We start from the raw sequence: 19,408 nt of genomic DNA, 5'->3' as shown, positions 1-19,408 counted from the left end.
TCGTGCTCCATGGTGCAGATTAATATTCTCACATTCTAGAATCTTACCTACTCTGATTAATATGGCACGCTTACATCTCTGTCTCTCAGCATGTGTATACATTTTTTCCAAAAAAGCACATGGAAACAGACTACCACAACTGGACTCAAACACTCAATGTTCTGATCTGAAGTCAGGCCCTTGCATTCATGCTCCCATGGTCCAGAATAACATTCTCACATTCTAGAAAATTACCTAGTCTGATGACTATGACACGCTAACATCTCTGTCTCTCAGCATGTGTATAAATTTTTGATCTAAAGAAAGACACCTTACCCATTCTCTCTCTTAATCTATCTTTCTATCTCTCTCTCTCTCTCCACAATTACCATCTTCAGAATCAAAATGTGATCACATTGTCTTTATATTTTCTTGGTAAATTCAAGCTTAATTCCTCCTTAGCTAACGATGCTTGCATTCATGCTCCATAATAACATTCTCACATTCTAGAATCTTACCTACTCTGATTACTATAGCACGCTTACATCTCTGTCTCTCAGCATGTGTATACATTTTTTCCAAAAAGAACATGGAAACAGACTACCACAACTGGACTCAAACACTCAATGTTCTGATCTGAAGTCAGGCCCTTGCATTCATGCTCCCATGGTCCAGAACAGCTTTCTTACATTCTAGAATCTTACCTACTCTGATGATTATGACACGCTAACATCTCTGTCTCTCAGCATGTGTATAAATTTTTGATCTAAAGAAAGACACCTTACCCATTCTCTCTCTTAATCTATCTTTCTTTCTCTCTCTCTCTCTCTCCACAATTACCATCTTCAGAATCAAAATGTGATCACATTGTCTTTATATTTTCTTGGTAAATTCAAGCTTAATTCCTCCTTAGCTAACGATGCTTGCATTCATGCTCCATGGTGCAGAATAACATTCTCACATTCTAGAATCTTACCTACTCTGATTACTATAGCACGCTTACATCTTTGTTTCTCAGCATGTGTATACATTTTTTCCAAAAAGCACATGGAAACAGACTACCACAACTGGACTCAACCTCTCATTGTTCTGATATGAAGTCAGACCCTTGCAGTCATGCTCCCATGGTCCAGAACAGCTTTCTTACATTCTAGAATCTTACCTAGTCTGATGACTATGACACGCTAACATCTCTGTCTCTCAGCATGTGTATAAATGTTTGATCTAAAGAAAGACACCTTACCCATTCTCTCTCTCTCTCAATCTATCTTTCTATCTCTCTCTTTCTCTCTCTTTCTCCAAAATTTCCATCTTCAAAATCACAACGTGATGGCATTGTCTTTATATTTTCTTGGTAAATTCTAGCTAAATTCCTCCTTAGTTAACCGAATGGGAATAGCTGTAGCACTCACAATGCAGTTGGTCAGGATGGCAGAGTGGTCTAAGGCGCCACACTCAAGAATCATTTCTTTCCCCACACAGAGCTGCGTTTTCTAGACTCCAAATGGAGGTGTGGGTTCAAATCCCACTTCTGACAGCTGCTTTTTGTGTCCTTACTTGTCTACAACTGACCCTTCTTTCTAAACTGTCATATAACCCTCTCAGCATCTGTACATTTTTTTCTAAAAGCATGTGAAGAGAGACTGCTACGACCATGAAGGGATGATAACCCTCAATCTTTTGACCCAAAGTAAGACGCCTTTTCCATAGGCCACTTGCTCTTCAGATTGGCGCATGAGGCTTTCATAACAACCGATCACTACATTTAAATTTTTTTCAAAAAGAGTGCAGAAAGACAATGCCACAAACACGAAAGGACTTGAAACCTCAAACTTCTGATCCAAAGTCAGACACTTTATTCATTAGGCCAAACAGTCTTTTGAATGGCACATGATGGTTGAGTACGTGGTCCCTTGGTCTAGAATAAGAATAAACTTTTTTTCAAAAATCATTGCCTTCTCCCCATCACTCCCATCATTGCCTTCTCCATCACCATCATTGCCTTCTCCCAATCACCGCATCATTGCCTTCTCACCATCATTCCAATCATTGCCTTCTCCCCATCACTCCCATCATTGCCTTCTCCCCATCACTCCCATCATTGCCTTCTCCATCACCCCATCATTGCCTTCTCCCAATCACCGCATCATTGCCTTCTCCCCATCACCCCATCATTGCCTTCTCCCTATCACTCCCATCATTGCCTTCCCCATCACCCCATCATTGCCTTCTCCCCATCACTACTATCATTGCCTTCTCTATCACTCCTATCATTGCCTTCTCCCCCTCACTCTCATCATTGCCTTCTCTCCGTCACTCCCATCATTGCCTTCTCCATCACCCCATCATTGTCTTCTCCATCACGCCATCATTGCTTTCTCTCCATCACTCCCATCATTACCTTCTCCCCATCACTCCCATCATTGCCTTCTCCATCACCCCATCATTGCCTTCTCCCCATCACCGCATCATTGCCTTCTCCCCATCACCCCCATCATTGCCTTCTCCCCATCACTCCCATTATTGCCTTCTCCATCACCCCATCATTGCCTTCTACCCATCACTCCCATCATTGCCTTCTCCATCACCCCATCATTGCCTTCTCCCCATCACTCCCATCATTGCCTTCTCTATCACTCCCATCATTGCCTTCTCCCCATCACCCCATCATTGATTTCTCCCCATCATTCCCATCATTGCCTTCTCCCCATCACCCCCATCATTGCCTTCTCTCCATCACTCCCATCATTGCCTTCTCTCCATCACTCCCATCATTGCCTTCTCCCCATCACTCCCATCATTGCCTTCTCTATCACTCCCATCATTGACTTCTCCCCCTCACTCCCATCATTGCCTTCTCCCTATCACCCCCATCATTGCTTTCTCCCCATCATTGCCTTCTCCCCATCACCCCAATCATTGCAAGTATGCACACACACACCACCACTCATCTCTACACACACACAGCACCTCTCACCAGTCCGCAGCCGCAGCATCACCAGCGCCCGGGCTTCCTTGCTGTGGCACAGCCAGCCGCTGAATGATGACATCACCCAGTAGCGCTGCTCTCTGTGTCAAAGACACGAAGTGCAGGAGCCAGGCAGGAAGCAGGATGGATCCTTGCAGCTTAGGCCTCTTTCACACTTCAGTTTTTTACAATCAGTCACAATCCGCCAGGTTTTGAAAAAAAACGGATCCTCAATTTTCTTTTGAGGATCCGTTTTTTTCCCCATTGACTTTCATTAATGGCGGATTGTGACGGATTGCTGTCCGTTGTATCCGTTTTTTTTGAGGATCCGCCAAAAGTTTCTGTCCGTCACCATCCTCAAAGATTTCAAAACGGAGCTTGTAACGTTTTTTTCTCTGGCGGATCCTCCAGACACTCATTTAACCCGCAATTCTTTCTGGGTGCCGGACAAAAAATCTCTCTCTCTCTCTCTCTCTCTTTCCCGGCCAGCGTTTCCTTTACATTTTCAGGATCCGTCTGAAAACGGATCCTGTGGCATCCGTTCACATCAGTTGAGAACGGATCCGCTTGTCTGACTTTTTGGCGGATTTGAACTGATGCAAAAAACTGAAGTGTGAAAGAGGCCTTAGCTCTTGCTATTTTCTCTTGCAGGCAGAGGAGCTGTTGGGATCGCTCCCTGCCGGCCGCACATGAGGGCAATCTGGCCAAGGGCCCCCCGAAGCCTCGGACCCGGAGAAACCGGCCAGATTGCCCTCATTATTAGCCGCCCTGCAGGTGCCCCCTGGAGCCTCTGGGCCCCGCTGCAGTCACACCGGTTGAACCGGCGGTATGTCCGCCCATGTTATCTATTATGTACAGTGGGGAAAAAAAGTAGTCAGTCAGCAATAGTGCAAGTTCCACCACTTAAAAAGATGAGAGGCGTCTGTAATTTACATCATAGGTAGACCTCAACTATGGGAGACAAACTGAGAAAAAAAAATCCAGAAAATCACATTGTCTGTTTTTTTTTCATTTTATTTGCATATTATGGTGGAAAATAAGTATTTGGTCAGAAACAAAATTTCATCTCAATACTTTGTGATATGTCCTTTGTTGGCAATGACAGAGGTCAAACGTTTTCTGTAAGTCTTCACAAGGTTGCCACACACTGTTGTTGGTATGTTGGTCCATTCCTCCATGCAGATCTCCTCTAGAGCAGTGATGTTTTTGGCTTTTCGCTTGGCAACACGGACTTTCAACTCCCTCCAAAGGTTTTCTATAGGGTTGAGATCTGGAGACTGGCTAGGCCACTCCAGGACCTTGAAATGCTTCTTACGAAGCCACTCCTTCGTTGCCCTGGCGGTGTGCTTTGGATCATTGTCATGTTGAAAGACCCAGCCACGTTTCATCTTCAATGCCCTTGCTGATGGAAGGAGGTTTGCACTCAAAATCTCACGATACATGGCCCCATTCATTCTTTCATGTACCCGGATCAGTCGTTCTGGCCCCTTTGCAGAGAAACAGCCCCAAAGCATGATGTTTCCACCACCATGCTTTACAGTAGGTATGGTGTTTGATGGATGCAACTCAGTATTCTTTTTCCTCCAAACACGACAAGTTGTGTTTCTACCAAACAGTTCCAGTTTGGTTTCATCAGACCATAGGACATTCTCCCAAAACTCCTCTGGATCATCCAAATGCTCTCTAGCAAACTTCAGACGGGCCCGGACATGTACATCTATCTATCTATCTATTATTTATCTATCTATTATCTATCTATGTATTCTCTATCTATTTATTATCTATCTAACATCTATCTATAATCTATCTATCTATCATGAGAAAAGTCCTGTCACGGTCCAATTCTTGGATCCGTGTCAGAGTCTGGGTTCCCTCATGAAAACCTTTATTTTCAGGCTTCTGGGGGCTTGATATGGCTTTTTGCCCCGGTGGCCACAAGTGTCATTACATCTGATACTTTCTTTAGTTTACCTTTTTCCCTCAGTGGTCATTGGGGTTATAGCAGCTTTTGGCCCCTGATCATTTGACCATTCCCTCTTCCTATATAGGGTCACATGGTCTATGAGCAGGTGTTGGTAATAGCAGCATTTTCCTTTTGGAGGCCAACCTCAGTGAAGTGAGCAGCGGGCTCTGAGGTGAAGAGCCACTGCTGAAACTGTTGTGAACTCTGACTGCCCGGTGTCCGCAGCAGAGTTAGATGGTGAAGGTGGCAGCTGGCTCTTAGGTGTTGAGCCACTGCGAAAAGTTTATCTGGTGATTCACTCTGCTGCCTGATTACTGCAGCAGAGCAAGATAAGTGTTTTGGTGTTTTTTCCCATTTGCCTTTGGGTGTTGTGCAGTACACTTTATTCCCTGTCTCCCCTCCTGGGGAGGGGGTTGGTGGTTTAGCTCAGGGCTAAACAGGAGATAGGGACAGGTCAGGACTTGGGCCTCACTACCTTCAAGTGTACCCCCAAGTTAAGGAAAGTCAGGGCACCTCCTTAGCCTGAGGGGCTGTTCAGGGGCCCAGCTTCCACGTCACCTGCTTTTTCCTAACTGCCCCGTGACAGGTCTGTATTGTTAGGACCGAAACGTTGCCGCTTTGGGCTGATTAAATAGCTCCATTTTTCATCATGAATGGTGTGCTGCCTCTGATTCTTTTGGACTCCTATTATTAAGGTTTGGTATTTGCCTTGGGGGCCTTGCACCCGCTTTTCTCTTTTTCTTCTTTTTTTGTGCTGCCTTATTTTTCCTATTTCCCTATTATCTATCTATAATCTAGCTATCATCTATCTATCTGTCTATCATCTATTATCTATCTATCTGTCTATCTATCTCATTATCTATCTAAATAGAAAAAAAATCAGGCAGCACTCCAGTTCACGGAAAAATTGTGGGCTTTAATCCAGCACCAAATGTCAAGCACAAAGACCATGCAGTGAGGTCGAAACGTTGCACCACTTGGTGCTGGATTAAAGCCCACAATTTTTCCGTGAACTGGAGTGCTGCCTGATTTTTTTCCATTTATCTTTTGAGATGGACAACCGCATTATTCAAGAAGTATTGCACCCAAAATCTGCTAGTTTGTGCTGCTATCTGTTTTTTGTATTTATCTATCTATCCATCTATCATCTATCTATTTATCATCTATTATCTATCTATTATCCATCTATTATCTATCTATCTATTATCGATCTATCTATGTATCTATCATCTATCTATAATTATTTAACCTATCTTTCTATATATCTCATTATCTATCTATTTATCTATTATATATCTATTTATTATCTGTCTATCTCATTATCTTTCTATCGATCTTGCTATCTATCATCTATTATCTATCTATTATCTATCTATCTATATCGAAAAAAGGAAACAGCACAGTACTTAGCTTTGGGTTCACGGCCCCTGGCAGAAAGTCCAGTTCTCAGCCACAATTTCAATATTCATTCCAAATAAAGGCAGCACTCCATAGTAACTTTTTTCAAGTGATAGGCGAGTTTTATTCAGCCCACATATCAAGGCAATATTTCGGCTCAACTGAGCCTTTCTCGGTTGAGCCGAAACATTGCCTTCATATGTGGGCTGAAAAAAACTCGCCTACCACTTGAAAAAAGTTACTATGGAGTGCTGCCTTTATTTGGAATGAATAACTATCTATCTAGCTATTTATCCAGGGCTGCCACTAGGAATTTTGGGGTCCCATACTGGCAAAATTTTGGGGGCCCCCTTGAGACTCCGCCCAGGCTCCACCCCTCAAACTGTCCACAGCTCCACCACTCTCTCTTGGAAAAACTCCACTTCTCACCTATCAGACATTATCAGCTCCCATCACCAGATCATACATATAGCCAGCAGCTTTTGTTTTGGCCAAAAGATTTTTTAAGCCGTCACCACAAGGTAGACTCTTTTGGCCGAGCTCTACTCTACTCTATCCTATTAATCATTTTTTAAAATATCCAATACAATTTTGGTATATTTTTTATTCATTTTTTTAATTTTTAAAATGACCAATAATATCACATACATGGGACAAATACCACCGCACCATGACCAGACACCATATTACCACCACATAGTGACCACCACATACAAGGGACAGATCCGCCACAACATGTCCAGACCACATATTAACACCACAGTGACCGAATAATATCACGTACAAGGAACAACTACAACCACACCATGTCCAGACCACATATTACCACCACATGATGACCAATAATACCACATACAAGGAACAAATACCACCACACCATGACCAGACCACATATTTCCACCACATAGTGTTAGGCGTCAGGTTTCTGCGTCTGCGCTGCAGGAATCCAGACCCTCACATTCTGCGGTCTCTTGCTGTTTATCTACCGCAGAGGAGATTGCCTTGCAGCAAATCTCTCCAGGGGCTAAGTCCCTCTGTCCTCCTACTGAGCATGCTCATGAGACGATTTCCCATTGGAGATTGGGAGTCATGTGCTCAGGTTCTGCTCCAGATCTCATTGGTCCATCGGAGATCTGGAAGTTTCCGGAAGGTCCCGGCTGCTATAAAAAGCGCGCATGGCTGTTCCGCCATGCGCTAGTATAGTCTCTAGTTGCTACTGTGTGGAAGATGGATGTATGATTCTGGTGAATGACTCATTTGAAACCCCTTCCCTCTGATATTACGTATGTGGACAGGGACTAAGCTTAGAGTCAGCGCCAGCGTGCCACTACTACATCATCCACAGTTGCTAGCTTCCGACATTGCGCTTGCGTACTAGCTTTGTCGTCTAGCGGCAGTGCCCTACGCCGCACTGCAGTTGCAGCCCTCCTTGGCGTCCGCAGTTGCGAAGTTGCAAGCACGGTAGGTCTAGACGGACGCAGTTCCGCTGTCTTTGGCTCTGCTCCTGTGACCAGATACCGTGTGTGCATTTACTCTGAGTACTGTTACTCCAACAGGCTCAGCCTTATTGTATTTGTCTTTGTTGGCACCTCTGTGACTTAACAGAGATTGCTCTGCGCACCTGGGTGACGTTTTACCCACGTGCGCATTTCCGCCATATTGCTTGCCTGCCACCACTTAGCAGCAGTCATATCATCAACTGCACGGTGGACCCCGAGCGACGAATGCACTTTATTATTATTTTTATTTAGTGCGTTCCGTCGTTCCTAACATTATACTAGTGCCAGGGTCTGGCTAGTGATGGCAGAACAGCAGCAACTCTTACAGTATATTCGGCAGCTGGAGGGCTGGTTGGCTACTCTTGAGAGTGCTATCTCTGCTGCGAAATCCACTGAAGCTGCTGTACAGGCAATCACAGATGCGGTTTCACGTATGTCCACGTCCTCCCAAGCGCCGACAGTTACCCACCTCCCGTTGCCCGATAAATTTTCTGGCGATGGCGCCTCCTGTAGGGGTTTCGTCAGCCAGTGTTCTATCCAGCTGGAGTTACTGGCTGTGCGATTCCCTACGGAATGGGCCAAGGTGGGGTTTATTGTTTCCCTTCTGTCGGGCAAGGCGTTGGAGTGGGCTACGCCACTATGGGAGCATGGTGACCCAGAGGTTCGGACCACTGCTCAGTTCTTAACAGCTATTAAGCAGGTCTTCCTGGGACCACGGGTCATGCACGACACCTCTCTTCAGCTACTTGCTTTGACTCAGGGATCCCTGTTGTGAGCTCATCTGGCTTCTGGTGAGGGTTATGGAGCTGGCTGTGCTGACAGAGGAGTAGTAAGTTCTCTATCTGGACTCCCTCTGTTGGTGAAGGGAGGTAATGAAGCTGATCTAAATGGCAGAGACCGGCCACCTGAGGAAGAGGACTGCGATTGGATATCAGGAGTTTCTGATTGGATTTAAGGCAGCCGACTCCCTAGTTGTTATGAATGAGTCACCATAGGAGGCAAAAACAGAAATACTCGCTAAGCCCAGAAAACCAGAGAAGTTGGCAGCTATCGGATTGCAGACCCCTGAACCCAACAACAACAACTAGCAGTAGCCGTGGGGGGTTCCTACGGTGCCCTAGACCCCTCGATCACAGCCAGAGAACTAAATAGCCTAAAGACAGAAAGGGAAATCTAAACTGCCCCAGAGCAGACCCCAAAACAATAGGCAGCCCCCAACATATAATGACGGTGAAGCAAGATGAAAAAACACTCACACAGATAGAAAGATAGGCTGAGCAAATGATGGGGCCCAAGCTAACTAAATAGGACAGGATAGAAAAGCTGCTGTCTGCAATCCGCCAAAACCCTATCAAAACAAGAGCCAACAGACTGATAGGGAAAAAAGCCCTGAAGACGCTAGGCTTCAAAAAGACTATATCAGTACTCAGGTATTTTCTGAAGACAGAGCAAAAAGGAATTCAGCTCACCCCAGCAGGGAATGGCAGAAATCCAGAAAAACAAGGCAAAATAAAACCAAAACGCAAATGCAACAAGCAGAGCAGAAAACTTAGCTTTTGAGGAGCAGGAATCAGACTGGTCTCCTAGAATCCCTCAGGGAAATCACCAGCAAGGCAGAAGGGCGTCGGCTGCCTTATATCCAGTCAGCAATTCCAGTCACCCAGTCATCATCATCCAGCTCAGGTGCTTGGTAATCAGCCTCACTACCTTCCTTCACCAGAAGAGGGAGTTCATCAGACCTCAATGGTGAAGGGGAAAATGAACTCACAACAGTACCTCCCCCTTGAGGAGGGGTCACCGAACCCTCATCCACGCCACCAGGGCGATCAGGGTGAGCCCGATGAAAGGCACGCACCAATCTTTTGGCATGAATATCAGAGACAGAGACCCAGGAATTATCCTCCTGACCATAACCCTTCCAATTAACCAAATACTGGAGTCTCCGTCTAGCCAGACGGGAATCCAGTATCTTCTGTACCTCATATTCCATGTTACCTTCAATCAATACAGGGTCCGGAGGTGCCAACCCAGGAACAACTGGTTCAACAAACCTCTTCAACAATGACTTATGAAACACATTATGGATTTTAAATGTGACAGGAAGAGCCAAACGAAAAGAGACCGGATTAATAATCTCCAAAATCTTGTAAGGTCCAATAAATCTAGGCTTAAACTTAGAAGCCACCTTCATAGCGATATTTTTTGATGATAACCAAACCATATCACCAACCTTAAACTGGGGACCAATGGTCCTATGTCGATTGGAAAACCGCTGGGCCTTTTCCTGGGAGAGAGATAACTTATCCACCACTTGGTCCCAGATCTGGTGCATTCTCTCCACCACAGTGTCAACACCTGGGCAGGCAGAAGGCTCCACCTGCCCTGAAGAAAATCGAGGATGAAACCCAAAGTTACAAAAAAAAGGTGACATCAAAGTGGCAGAACTAGCTCTATTATTTAAAGCAAATTCGGCCAAGGGCAAAAATGAAACCCAATCATCCTGATCAGCGGAAAAAAAAAAATCTCAAATACGACTCCAAGGTCTGGTTTGTTCTCTCCGTCTGCCCATTGGTCTGAGGGTGAAAAGCAGAGGAGAAGGACAACTGAATTCCCAGCTTGGAACAGAAAGTCCTCCAAAATCTAGACACAAACTGAACTCCTCTGTCAGATACAATGTTCTCAGGAATCCCGTGTAAGCGAACCACCTGTTGCAAAAACAGGGGCACCAACTCAGAGGAAGATGGCAACTTAGGGAGTGGTACAAGATGAACCATCTTAGAGAACCTATCGCAAATCACCCAAATAACAGTCATTCTCTGAGAGACAGGCATATCAGAGATGAAATCCATTGAAATATGGGTCCATGGTCTCCTGGGGACCGGCAAAGGCATCAACAACCCACTAGAGCGAGAACAAGGTTTAGACCGGGAGCAAGTCCCACAGGACTGCACAAAATTCCTGACATCACGAGACAAGGTGGGCCACCAAAAAGACCGACTCACCAGATCTCTAGTACCAAAAATACCTGGATGACCAGCCAATGCAGAGCAATGAACTTCAGACATCACTCTCTTCTTCCACTGGTCAGGAACATACAACTTTCCACTGGGACAACGCTCAGGTTTGTCCTCCTGGAACTCTTCCAGAGCACGTCTCAAATCGGGCGAGATGGCAGAAAGAACTACCCCTTCGCCTAAGATGGTAGCAGGCTTGGTCACCACAGGAGAATCAGCAAAGAAGCTCCTAGAGAGAGCGTCAGCCTTGACATTCTTAGTGCCAGGAAGAAAAGAGACCACAAAATCAAAACGTGTAAAAAAACAAGGCCCACCTAGCCTGTCTAGGGTTCAAGCGTTTGGCCGACTCCAGGTAAATCAAATTCTTGTGGTCAGTGAGGACCACGACTTGATGTTTAGCTCCCTCCAACCAATGTCTCCACTATTCAAATTCCCATTTCATGGCTAACAGTTCCCGATTCCCCACATCATAGTTACGTTCAGATGGAGAGAACTTTCGGGAAAAGAAAGCACAGGGATTCATTTTAGATGTTACAGGATCCTTTTGGGACAAAACAGCTCCGGCACCAATCTCAGAAGTGTCCACCTCTACCTGGAACGGGAGTGAGACATCACGTTGCCGCAAAAACGGGGCAGAAGTGAATCTTCGCTTCAGCTCCTAAAAGGAAGAAACAGCCTCCGGAGACCAATTCAACACATCAGCACCCTTCTTAGTCAGATCAGTCAATGGCTTGGCAATACTAGAAAATTTTGCTATAAATTTCCGATAAAAATTAGCAAAACCCAAAAACTTCTGGAGGGCCTTCAAAGAAGTGGGCTGAACCCAATCATAAATGGCCTGTACCTTGGCCGGGTCCATTTCAATAGTTGACGGAGACAAAATAAATCCCAAAAATGAAATTCTCTGTACCCCAAAAAGGCATTTCGATCCTTTGACATACAGGGAATTCTCCCTCAAGATCCGGAACACAGTCCGAACATGTTCCACATGTGAATCCCAATCCTTGGAAAAGATCAAAATATCATCCAGATAGATAATCAAAAATGTATCCACAAAGTCTCGGAAAATGTCGTTCATGAAGCACTGGAAGACAGAAGGGGCATTAGTGAGCCCAAAAGGCATCACCAGGTACTCTAAATGTCCCTCCGGAGTATTAAACGCCGTCTTCCATTCATTCCCATGCTTAAAGCGGATAAGATTATACGCCCCCCTGAGGTCAAGCTTGGCAAACCAGCAAGCACCTTTAACTCTGGAGAATAGATCCGAAATCAGGGGTAACGGATACTGATATTTAATAGTAATTTTGTTGAGGGCACGATAATCAATACAAGGCCTTAATGAACCATCCTTTTTGGCCACAAAAAAAAACCGGCACCTAAGGGTGAAGAGGATGGTCTAATATGACCCTTCTCCAATGCCTCCTTAATATAGGATCACATAGCCTCGTGCTCGGGTACAGATACATTGAAGAGCTGACCCTTGGGAAATTTACACTCCGGGCTCAGTTCAATTGCACAGTCATAATTCCTATGAGAAGGCAAAGACGCAGACTCATTCTCACTAAATACATCATAAAAGTCCGCCAAATAGTCAGGAACATCATGCGACTGAGGAGAGGTGGAAAAAAACGGAGCCTCACTAAGGGCACACCGACAACCCCAACTCACCACAGACACAGATTTCCAATCCAAAACTGGATTATGAATTTGCAACCAGGAAAATCCCAGAACAATGGTATCATGCAAATTATGCAACACCAAAAATCTGCAATTTTCTTGATGGTCTGGGGCGACCCGCATTACCACCTGGGTCCAAAACTGAGGTTTATTTTTCGCCAAAGGGGTAGCATCAATCCCCCTCAAAGGGATAGGCGTCTGCAGAGGCGTCATCGGAAATCCACAACGTTTAGCAAAATCCAAGTCCATTAGATTCAGGGCTGCTCCCAAATCCACAAAAGCCTTGGCGGAAAATGTGGACAGGGAGCAGATCAGAGTAATTGCCAGAAAAAACTTAGGTTGAACACCACCCACAGAAAACGTGTGTGCAAAACGTTTCTCTCGTTTAGGACAGACAGAAATAATATGCGAGGCATCTCCACAAAAAAAACACAGCTTATTACGCCTTCTGAACTCCTGACGTTGCTCCCTGGACAAAACTCTATCACATTGCATAGGTTCAGACACTTGTTCAACAGGTGGCAACACCTCTCGTGCAGTCCTGCGTTCACGTAAACGCCGATCAACCTGAATGGCTAATGACATAGAATCGTCAAGACCAGAGGGAACAGGAAATCCCACCATAGTTTCTTTTACGGCTTCTGACAAACCCTTCCGAAAGAGAGCTGCCAAGGCATTATCATTCCAGGTAGTAAGGACTGCCCACTTTCGGAATTTTTGACAGTACAATTCTGCAGAATCTAGACCCTGGCTCAATGCCAACAGGGTCTTTTCAGCCTGATCATTAGCATTAGGTTCGTCATACAACAACCCCAAGGCTTGAAAAAATGCGTTCACATTCCCCCTACGGCCTCAGAGATATAGAGGAAAAAATATATACACATTTTTTTTTTCTTTTTTACATTTCTTTCCTGCTATTAAGTACCCTAGGATCTGCGGTATGGCTGGTGATTCTGTTATGAATGAGTCACCGTAGGAGGCAAAAACAGAAATACTAGCTAAGTCTAGAAAACCAGAGAAGTTGGCAGTTATCGGATTGCAGACCCCTGAACCTAACAACAACAACTAGCAGTAGCCGTGGGGGGTACCTACGGTGCCCTAGACCCCTCGATAACAGCCGGAGAACTAAATAGCCTAAAGACAGAAAGGGAAATCTAAACTGCCCCAGAGCAGACCCCAAAACAATAGGCAGCCCCCAACATATAATGACGGTGAAGCAAGATGAAAAAACACTCACACAGATAGAAAGATAGGCTGAGCAAATGATGGGGCCCAAGCTAACTAAATAGGACAGGATAGAAAAGCTGCTGTCTGCAATCCGCCAAAACCCTATCAAAACAAGAGCCAACAGACTGATAGGGAAAAAAGCCCTGAAGACGCTAGGCTTCAAAAAGACTATATCAGTACTCAGGTATTTTCTGAAGACAGAGCAAAAAGGAATTCAGCTCACCCCAGCAGGGAATGGCAGAAATCCAGAAAAACAAGACAAAATAAAACCAAAACACAAATGCAACCAGCAGAGCAGAAAACTTAGCTTTTGAGGAGCAGGAATCAGACTGATCTCCTAGAATCCCTCAGGGAAATCACCAGCAAGGCAGAAGGGCATCGGCTGCCTTATATCCAGTCAGCAATTCCAGTCACCCAGTCATCATCATCCAGCTCAGGTGCTTGGTAATCAGCCTCACTACCTTCCTTCACCAGAAGAGGGAGTTCATCAGACCTCAATGGTGAAGGGGAAAATGAACTCACAATACTAGTTTCTTGCTGGTGATTTTTCCTGACTGTGGCTCCTGGTTTCCAGTTTGGTTGCCCTGGCTATGACTGGGCTGAATCCCCATTTTTGTCTCTGATCAGTTTATCTCTTTTGCTCTGTCTTCAGAATATACCTGAGTGCTGATATAGTGATTTGAAGTCTAGCGACTTCAGGGCCTTTTTCTATCAGACAAGTTGGACATTCTTTTTGGCAGGGTTTTTTGCGTGATTGCAGACAGCAGCTTTTCTTTCCTGTCCTTTCTAGTTAGCGAGGTCCCCATTGTTTGCTCAGCCTATCTTTCTACCTGTGTCTGTGTTTTCATCTTGTTTCACCGACAATACATGTTGGGGGCTGTCTATTGCTTTGGGGTCTGCTTTGGGGCAGTTTAGATTTTCCCTTTCTTTCTTTAGGCTTAATTAGTTCTCCCACCGTGACGAGGCATCTAGGATCACCATAGGCACGCTCCACGGCTACTGCTAGTTGCTGTGGATAGGATCAGGGGTCTGCAATCTGCTAGTTACCAACCTCTCCTGTTTTCTGGGCTTAGCTTGGTTTTTGGTTTTTCCTCCTCGGTGACTCATTCATAACAGAATCACCAGCCATACCGAAGATTCTAGGGTACTCAAAAGCAGGCAAGAATTGTAAAAAAAAAAAAAAAAGTGTCAGAATTTTTTCTTTTTTTTATATATGTATATTTTCTCCTCTTTTTCTCTGGGGCCGTAGGAGGATTCTTTTTTTTTTCTTTTTCTCCTTGATGGAGATTAAGCACTTGTCTGATCGTGTGGAGCAGCTCGCTGCTGAAGTGCGGGAAATTTCCGCCTATCTCACTCATTCACATGCTGTTGAACCAAGGATCTGGGGATCGGTCTAAATTTTTGAATTTTAAGAATAATTGTAAATTATTTCTTGCCTTGATCCCTAACTCATCGGGGAGCTCTGCGCAGCAGGTTAAAATTGTCATCTCCTTGCTGCGCGGCGATCCCCAGGATTGGGCGTTTTCTTTGACACCTGAAGATCCTGTTTTGACTAATGTGGATGCATTTTTTCAAGCCTTGAGGTTGTTATATGATGAACCTGATGCTATTGATCAAGTTGAGAGAGCCCTATTGGCATTGAATCAGGGTCAGGATCCTGCAGAGTTATACTGTCAGAAATTCCAAAAGTGGGCGGTCCTTACTACATGGAATGATAGTGCATTGGCAGCTCTCTTTCAGAAGGGTTTGTCTGAGACTTTAAAAGATACTATGGTGGGATTTCCTGTTCCCTCTGGTCTTGACGATTTTATGTCATTAGCCATTCAAGTTGATCGGCGTTTACGTGAATGCAAGACTACACGGGAGGCGCTGCCACATTTTGAACAAATGTCTGAACCTATGCAATGTGATGGAGTTTTGTCTAGGGCGCAACGTCAGGAGTTTAGAAGGCGTAATAAGCAGTGTTTTTTCTGTGGAGATGCCTCTCATGTTATTTCTGTCTGCCCTAAACGAGAGAAACGTTTTGCACACACATTTGCTGTAGGTGGTGTACAACCTAAGTTTCTTTTGGCAATTACTCTGATCAGCTCCTTATCCACATTTTCCGCGTAGGCTTTTGTGGATTCAGGAGCGGCCTTGAATCTAATGGACTTAGATTTTGATAAACGTTGTGGTTTTCCTATGACACCTCTGCGGATGCCTACTCCTTTGGCGAAGAATAAGCCTCAGTTTTGGACCCAGGTGATATTGCGGGTCGCCCCAGACCACCAAGAAAATTGCAGATTTTTGGTGTTGCATAATTTACATGATACGATTGTTCTGGGTTTTCCCTGGTTGCAAATCCATAATCCGGTTTTGGATTGGAAATCTGTGTCTGTGGTGAGTTGGGGTTGTCGGTGTGCTCTTGGTGACACTCCTGTTTTCTCCACCTCTCCATAGTCGCATGATGATCCTGACTATTTGGCTGATTTTTATGATGTATTTAGTGAGAGCAAGTCTGCGTCTTTGCCTCCGCATAGGAGTTATGACTGTGCAATTGAGTTGAGACCTGGGTGTAAATTTCCCAAGGGTCGACTCTTCAATTTATCTGTACCCGAACACGAGGCTATGTGATCTTATATTAAGGAGTCGTTGGAGAAGGTTCATATTGGACCATCCTCTTCGCCCTTAGGTGCTGGGGGGTTTTTCGTGGCCAAGAAAGATGGTTCATTAAGGCCTTGTATTGACTATCGTTCCCTCAACAAAATCACGGTTAAATTTCAGTATCCGTTACCCCTGATTTCTGATTTATTCTCCAGAGTTAAAGGTGCTTGCTGGTTTACTAAGTTTGAACTCAGGGGGGCGTATAATCTTATTCGCATCAAGCATGGGGATGAATGGAAGATGGCGTTTAATACTCCGGAGGGACATTTTGAGTACCTGGTGATGCCTTTTGGGCTCACTAATGCCCCTTCTGTCTTCCAATCCTTCATGAATGATATTTTCCGGGACTTTGTGAATAAGTTTTTGATCATCTATCTGGATGATATTTTGATCTTTTCCAGGGATTGGGATTCTCATGTGGAACATGTTTGGACTGTGTTCCGGATTTTGAGGGAGAATTCCTTGTATGTTAAGGGATCGAAGTGCCTTTTTGGTGTACAGAGGATTTCATTTTTGGGATTTATTTTGTCTCAATCAACTATTGAAATGGACCCGGCCAAGGTACAGGCCATTTATGATTTGGTTCAACCCACTTCTTTGAAGGCTCTCCAGAAGTTTTTGGGTTTTGCTAATTTTTATCGTAAATTTATAGTTAATTTTTCTGGTATTGCTAAACCACTGACTGATTTAACTAAGAAGGGTGCTGATGTGCTGAATTGGTCTTCAGAGGCTGTTTCGGCCTTTCAGGAGCTGAAGCGGAGGTTCACTTCTGCTCCGGTTTTGCGGCAACCTGATGTCTCACTTCCTTTTCAGGTGGAGGTAGAAGCTTCAGAGATTGGTTCAGGAGCTGTTTTGTCCCAAAAAGACACGGTGACGTCTAAAATGAATCCCTGCGCCTTCTTTTCCCGAAAGTTCTCCCCATCTGAACGCAACTATGATGTGGGGAATCGGGAATTGTTAGCCATGAAATGGGCATTTGAGGAGTGGAGACATTGGTTGGAGGGAGCTAGACATCAAGTTGTGGTCCTCACTGACCACAAGAATTTGATTTACCTTGAGTCGGCCAAACGCTTGAATCCTAGACAGGCTAGGTGGGCCTTGTTTTTTACGCGTTTTAATTTTGTGGTCTCCTTTCTTCGAGGCACTAAGAATGTTAAGGCAGATGCCCTTTCTAGGAGTATCTTTGCTGATTCTTCTATTGTGACCAAGCCTACTACCATCCTAGGTGAGGGGGTAGTTCTTTCTGCCATCTCGCCCGATTTGAGACATGCTCTGGAGGAATTCCAGGAGGACAAACCTGAGCGTTGTCCTATGGGAAAATTGCATGTTCCTGACCAGTGGAGGAAGAGAGTGATGTCTGAAGTTCATTGCTCCGCATTGGCTGGTCATCCAGGTATATTTGGTACCAGAGATTTGGTGAGTCGGTCTTTTTGGTGGCCCGCCTTGTCTCGTGATGTCAGGAATTTTGTGCAGTCCAGTGGGACTTGTTCCTGGTCTAAACCCTGTTCTCGCTCTAGTGGGTTGTTGATGCTCTTGCTGGTGCCTAAGACGCCATGGACCCATATTTCAATAGATTTTTTTTCTGATCTTCTGATTCTCTAAGATGGTCCATCTTGTACCACTCCCAATGTTGTCATCTTCCTCAGAGTTGGTACCCTTGTTTTTACAACAGGTGGTTCGGTTGCATGGGATTCCTGAGAACATTGTATTGGACAGAGGAGTTCAGTTTGTTTCCAGATTCTGGAAAGCCTTTTGTTCCAAGCTGGGAATTCAGATGTCCTTCTCCTCTGCGTTTCACCCTCAGACCAATGGGCAGACGGAGAGAACAAACCAGTCTTTGGAGTCCTATTTGAGATGTTTTATATCTGCTGATCAGGATGATTGGGTTTCATTTTTGCCCTTGGCCGAATTCGCTTTAAATAATAGAGCTAGTTCTGCCACCTTGAAGTCGCCCTTTTTCTGTAACTTTGGGTTTCATCCACGATTTTCTTCAGGGCAAGTGGAATCTTCGGCCTGCCCAGGTGTTGACACTGTGGTAGAGAGAATGCAGCAGATTTGGGACCAAGTAGTGGATAAGTTGTCTCTCTCCCAGGAAATGGCCCAGCGGTTTTGTAACCGGCATAGGACCATTGGTCCCCGGTTTAAAGTGGGTGATATGGTTTGGTTGTCATCAAAGAATATCTCTATGAAGGTGGATTCTCCAAAGTTCAAGCCAAGATTTATTGGACCTTACAAGATTTTGGAGATTCTTAATCCGGTTTCTTTTCGATTGGCTCTTCCTGTTACGTTTAAGATCCATAACGTGTTTCATAAGTCGCTGTTGAAGAGATATGTTGAGCCAGTAGTTCCTATAGCTGCGCCTCCTGACCCTGTATTGGTTGAAGGTAATGTGGAATATGAAGTAGAGAAAATACTGGATTCTCGTCTGGCTAGACGGAGACTCCAGTATTTGGTCAAGTGGAAGGGTTATGGCCAGGAGGACAATTCTTGGGTCTCTGCCTCTGATATTCATGCCGATAGGTTGGTTCGTGCTTTTCATCGTGCCCATCCTGATCGGCCCGGTGGCGTGGATGAGGGTTCGGTGGCCCCATAGTTAGCGAGGTCCCCATTGTTTGCTCAGCCTATCTTTCTACCTGTGTCTGTGTTTTCATCTTGTTTCACCACAATACATGTTGGGGGCTGTCTATTGCTTTGGGGTCTGCTCTGGGGCAGTTTAGATTTTCCCTTTCTTTCTTTAGGCTTATTTAGTTCTCCGGCCGTGACGAGGCGTCTAGGACCACCGTAGGCACGCTCCACGGCTACTGCTAGTTGTTGTGGCTAGGATCAGGGGTCTGCAATCCGCTAGTTACCAACCTCTCCAGTTTTCTGGGCTTAGCTTGCATTTTGGTTTTTCCTCCTCGGTGACTCATGCATAACAGATCCCTCTCGGTTAGTCAGTATGCCGTTCGTTTTCAGACACTGGCTTCCGAGCTGGAGTGGTGTGACAAAGCCCTCATCCCTGTGTTTTGGAGAGGTTTGGCGGAGCATGTTAAGGATGCTC

Source organism: Dendrobates tinctorius, unplaced genomic scaffold, assembly GCF_039654945.1.
Source record: "Dendrobates tinctorius isolate UK_male_01 unplaced genomic scaffold, ASM3965494v1 ptg000158l, whole genome shotgun sequence".
Lineage (NCBI taxonomy): Eukaryota > Metazoa > Chordata > Amphibia > Anura > Dendrobatidae > Dendrobates > Dendrobates tinctorius.
Note: the sequence above shows the minus strand (reverse complement) of the source record.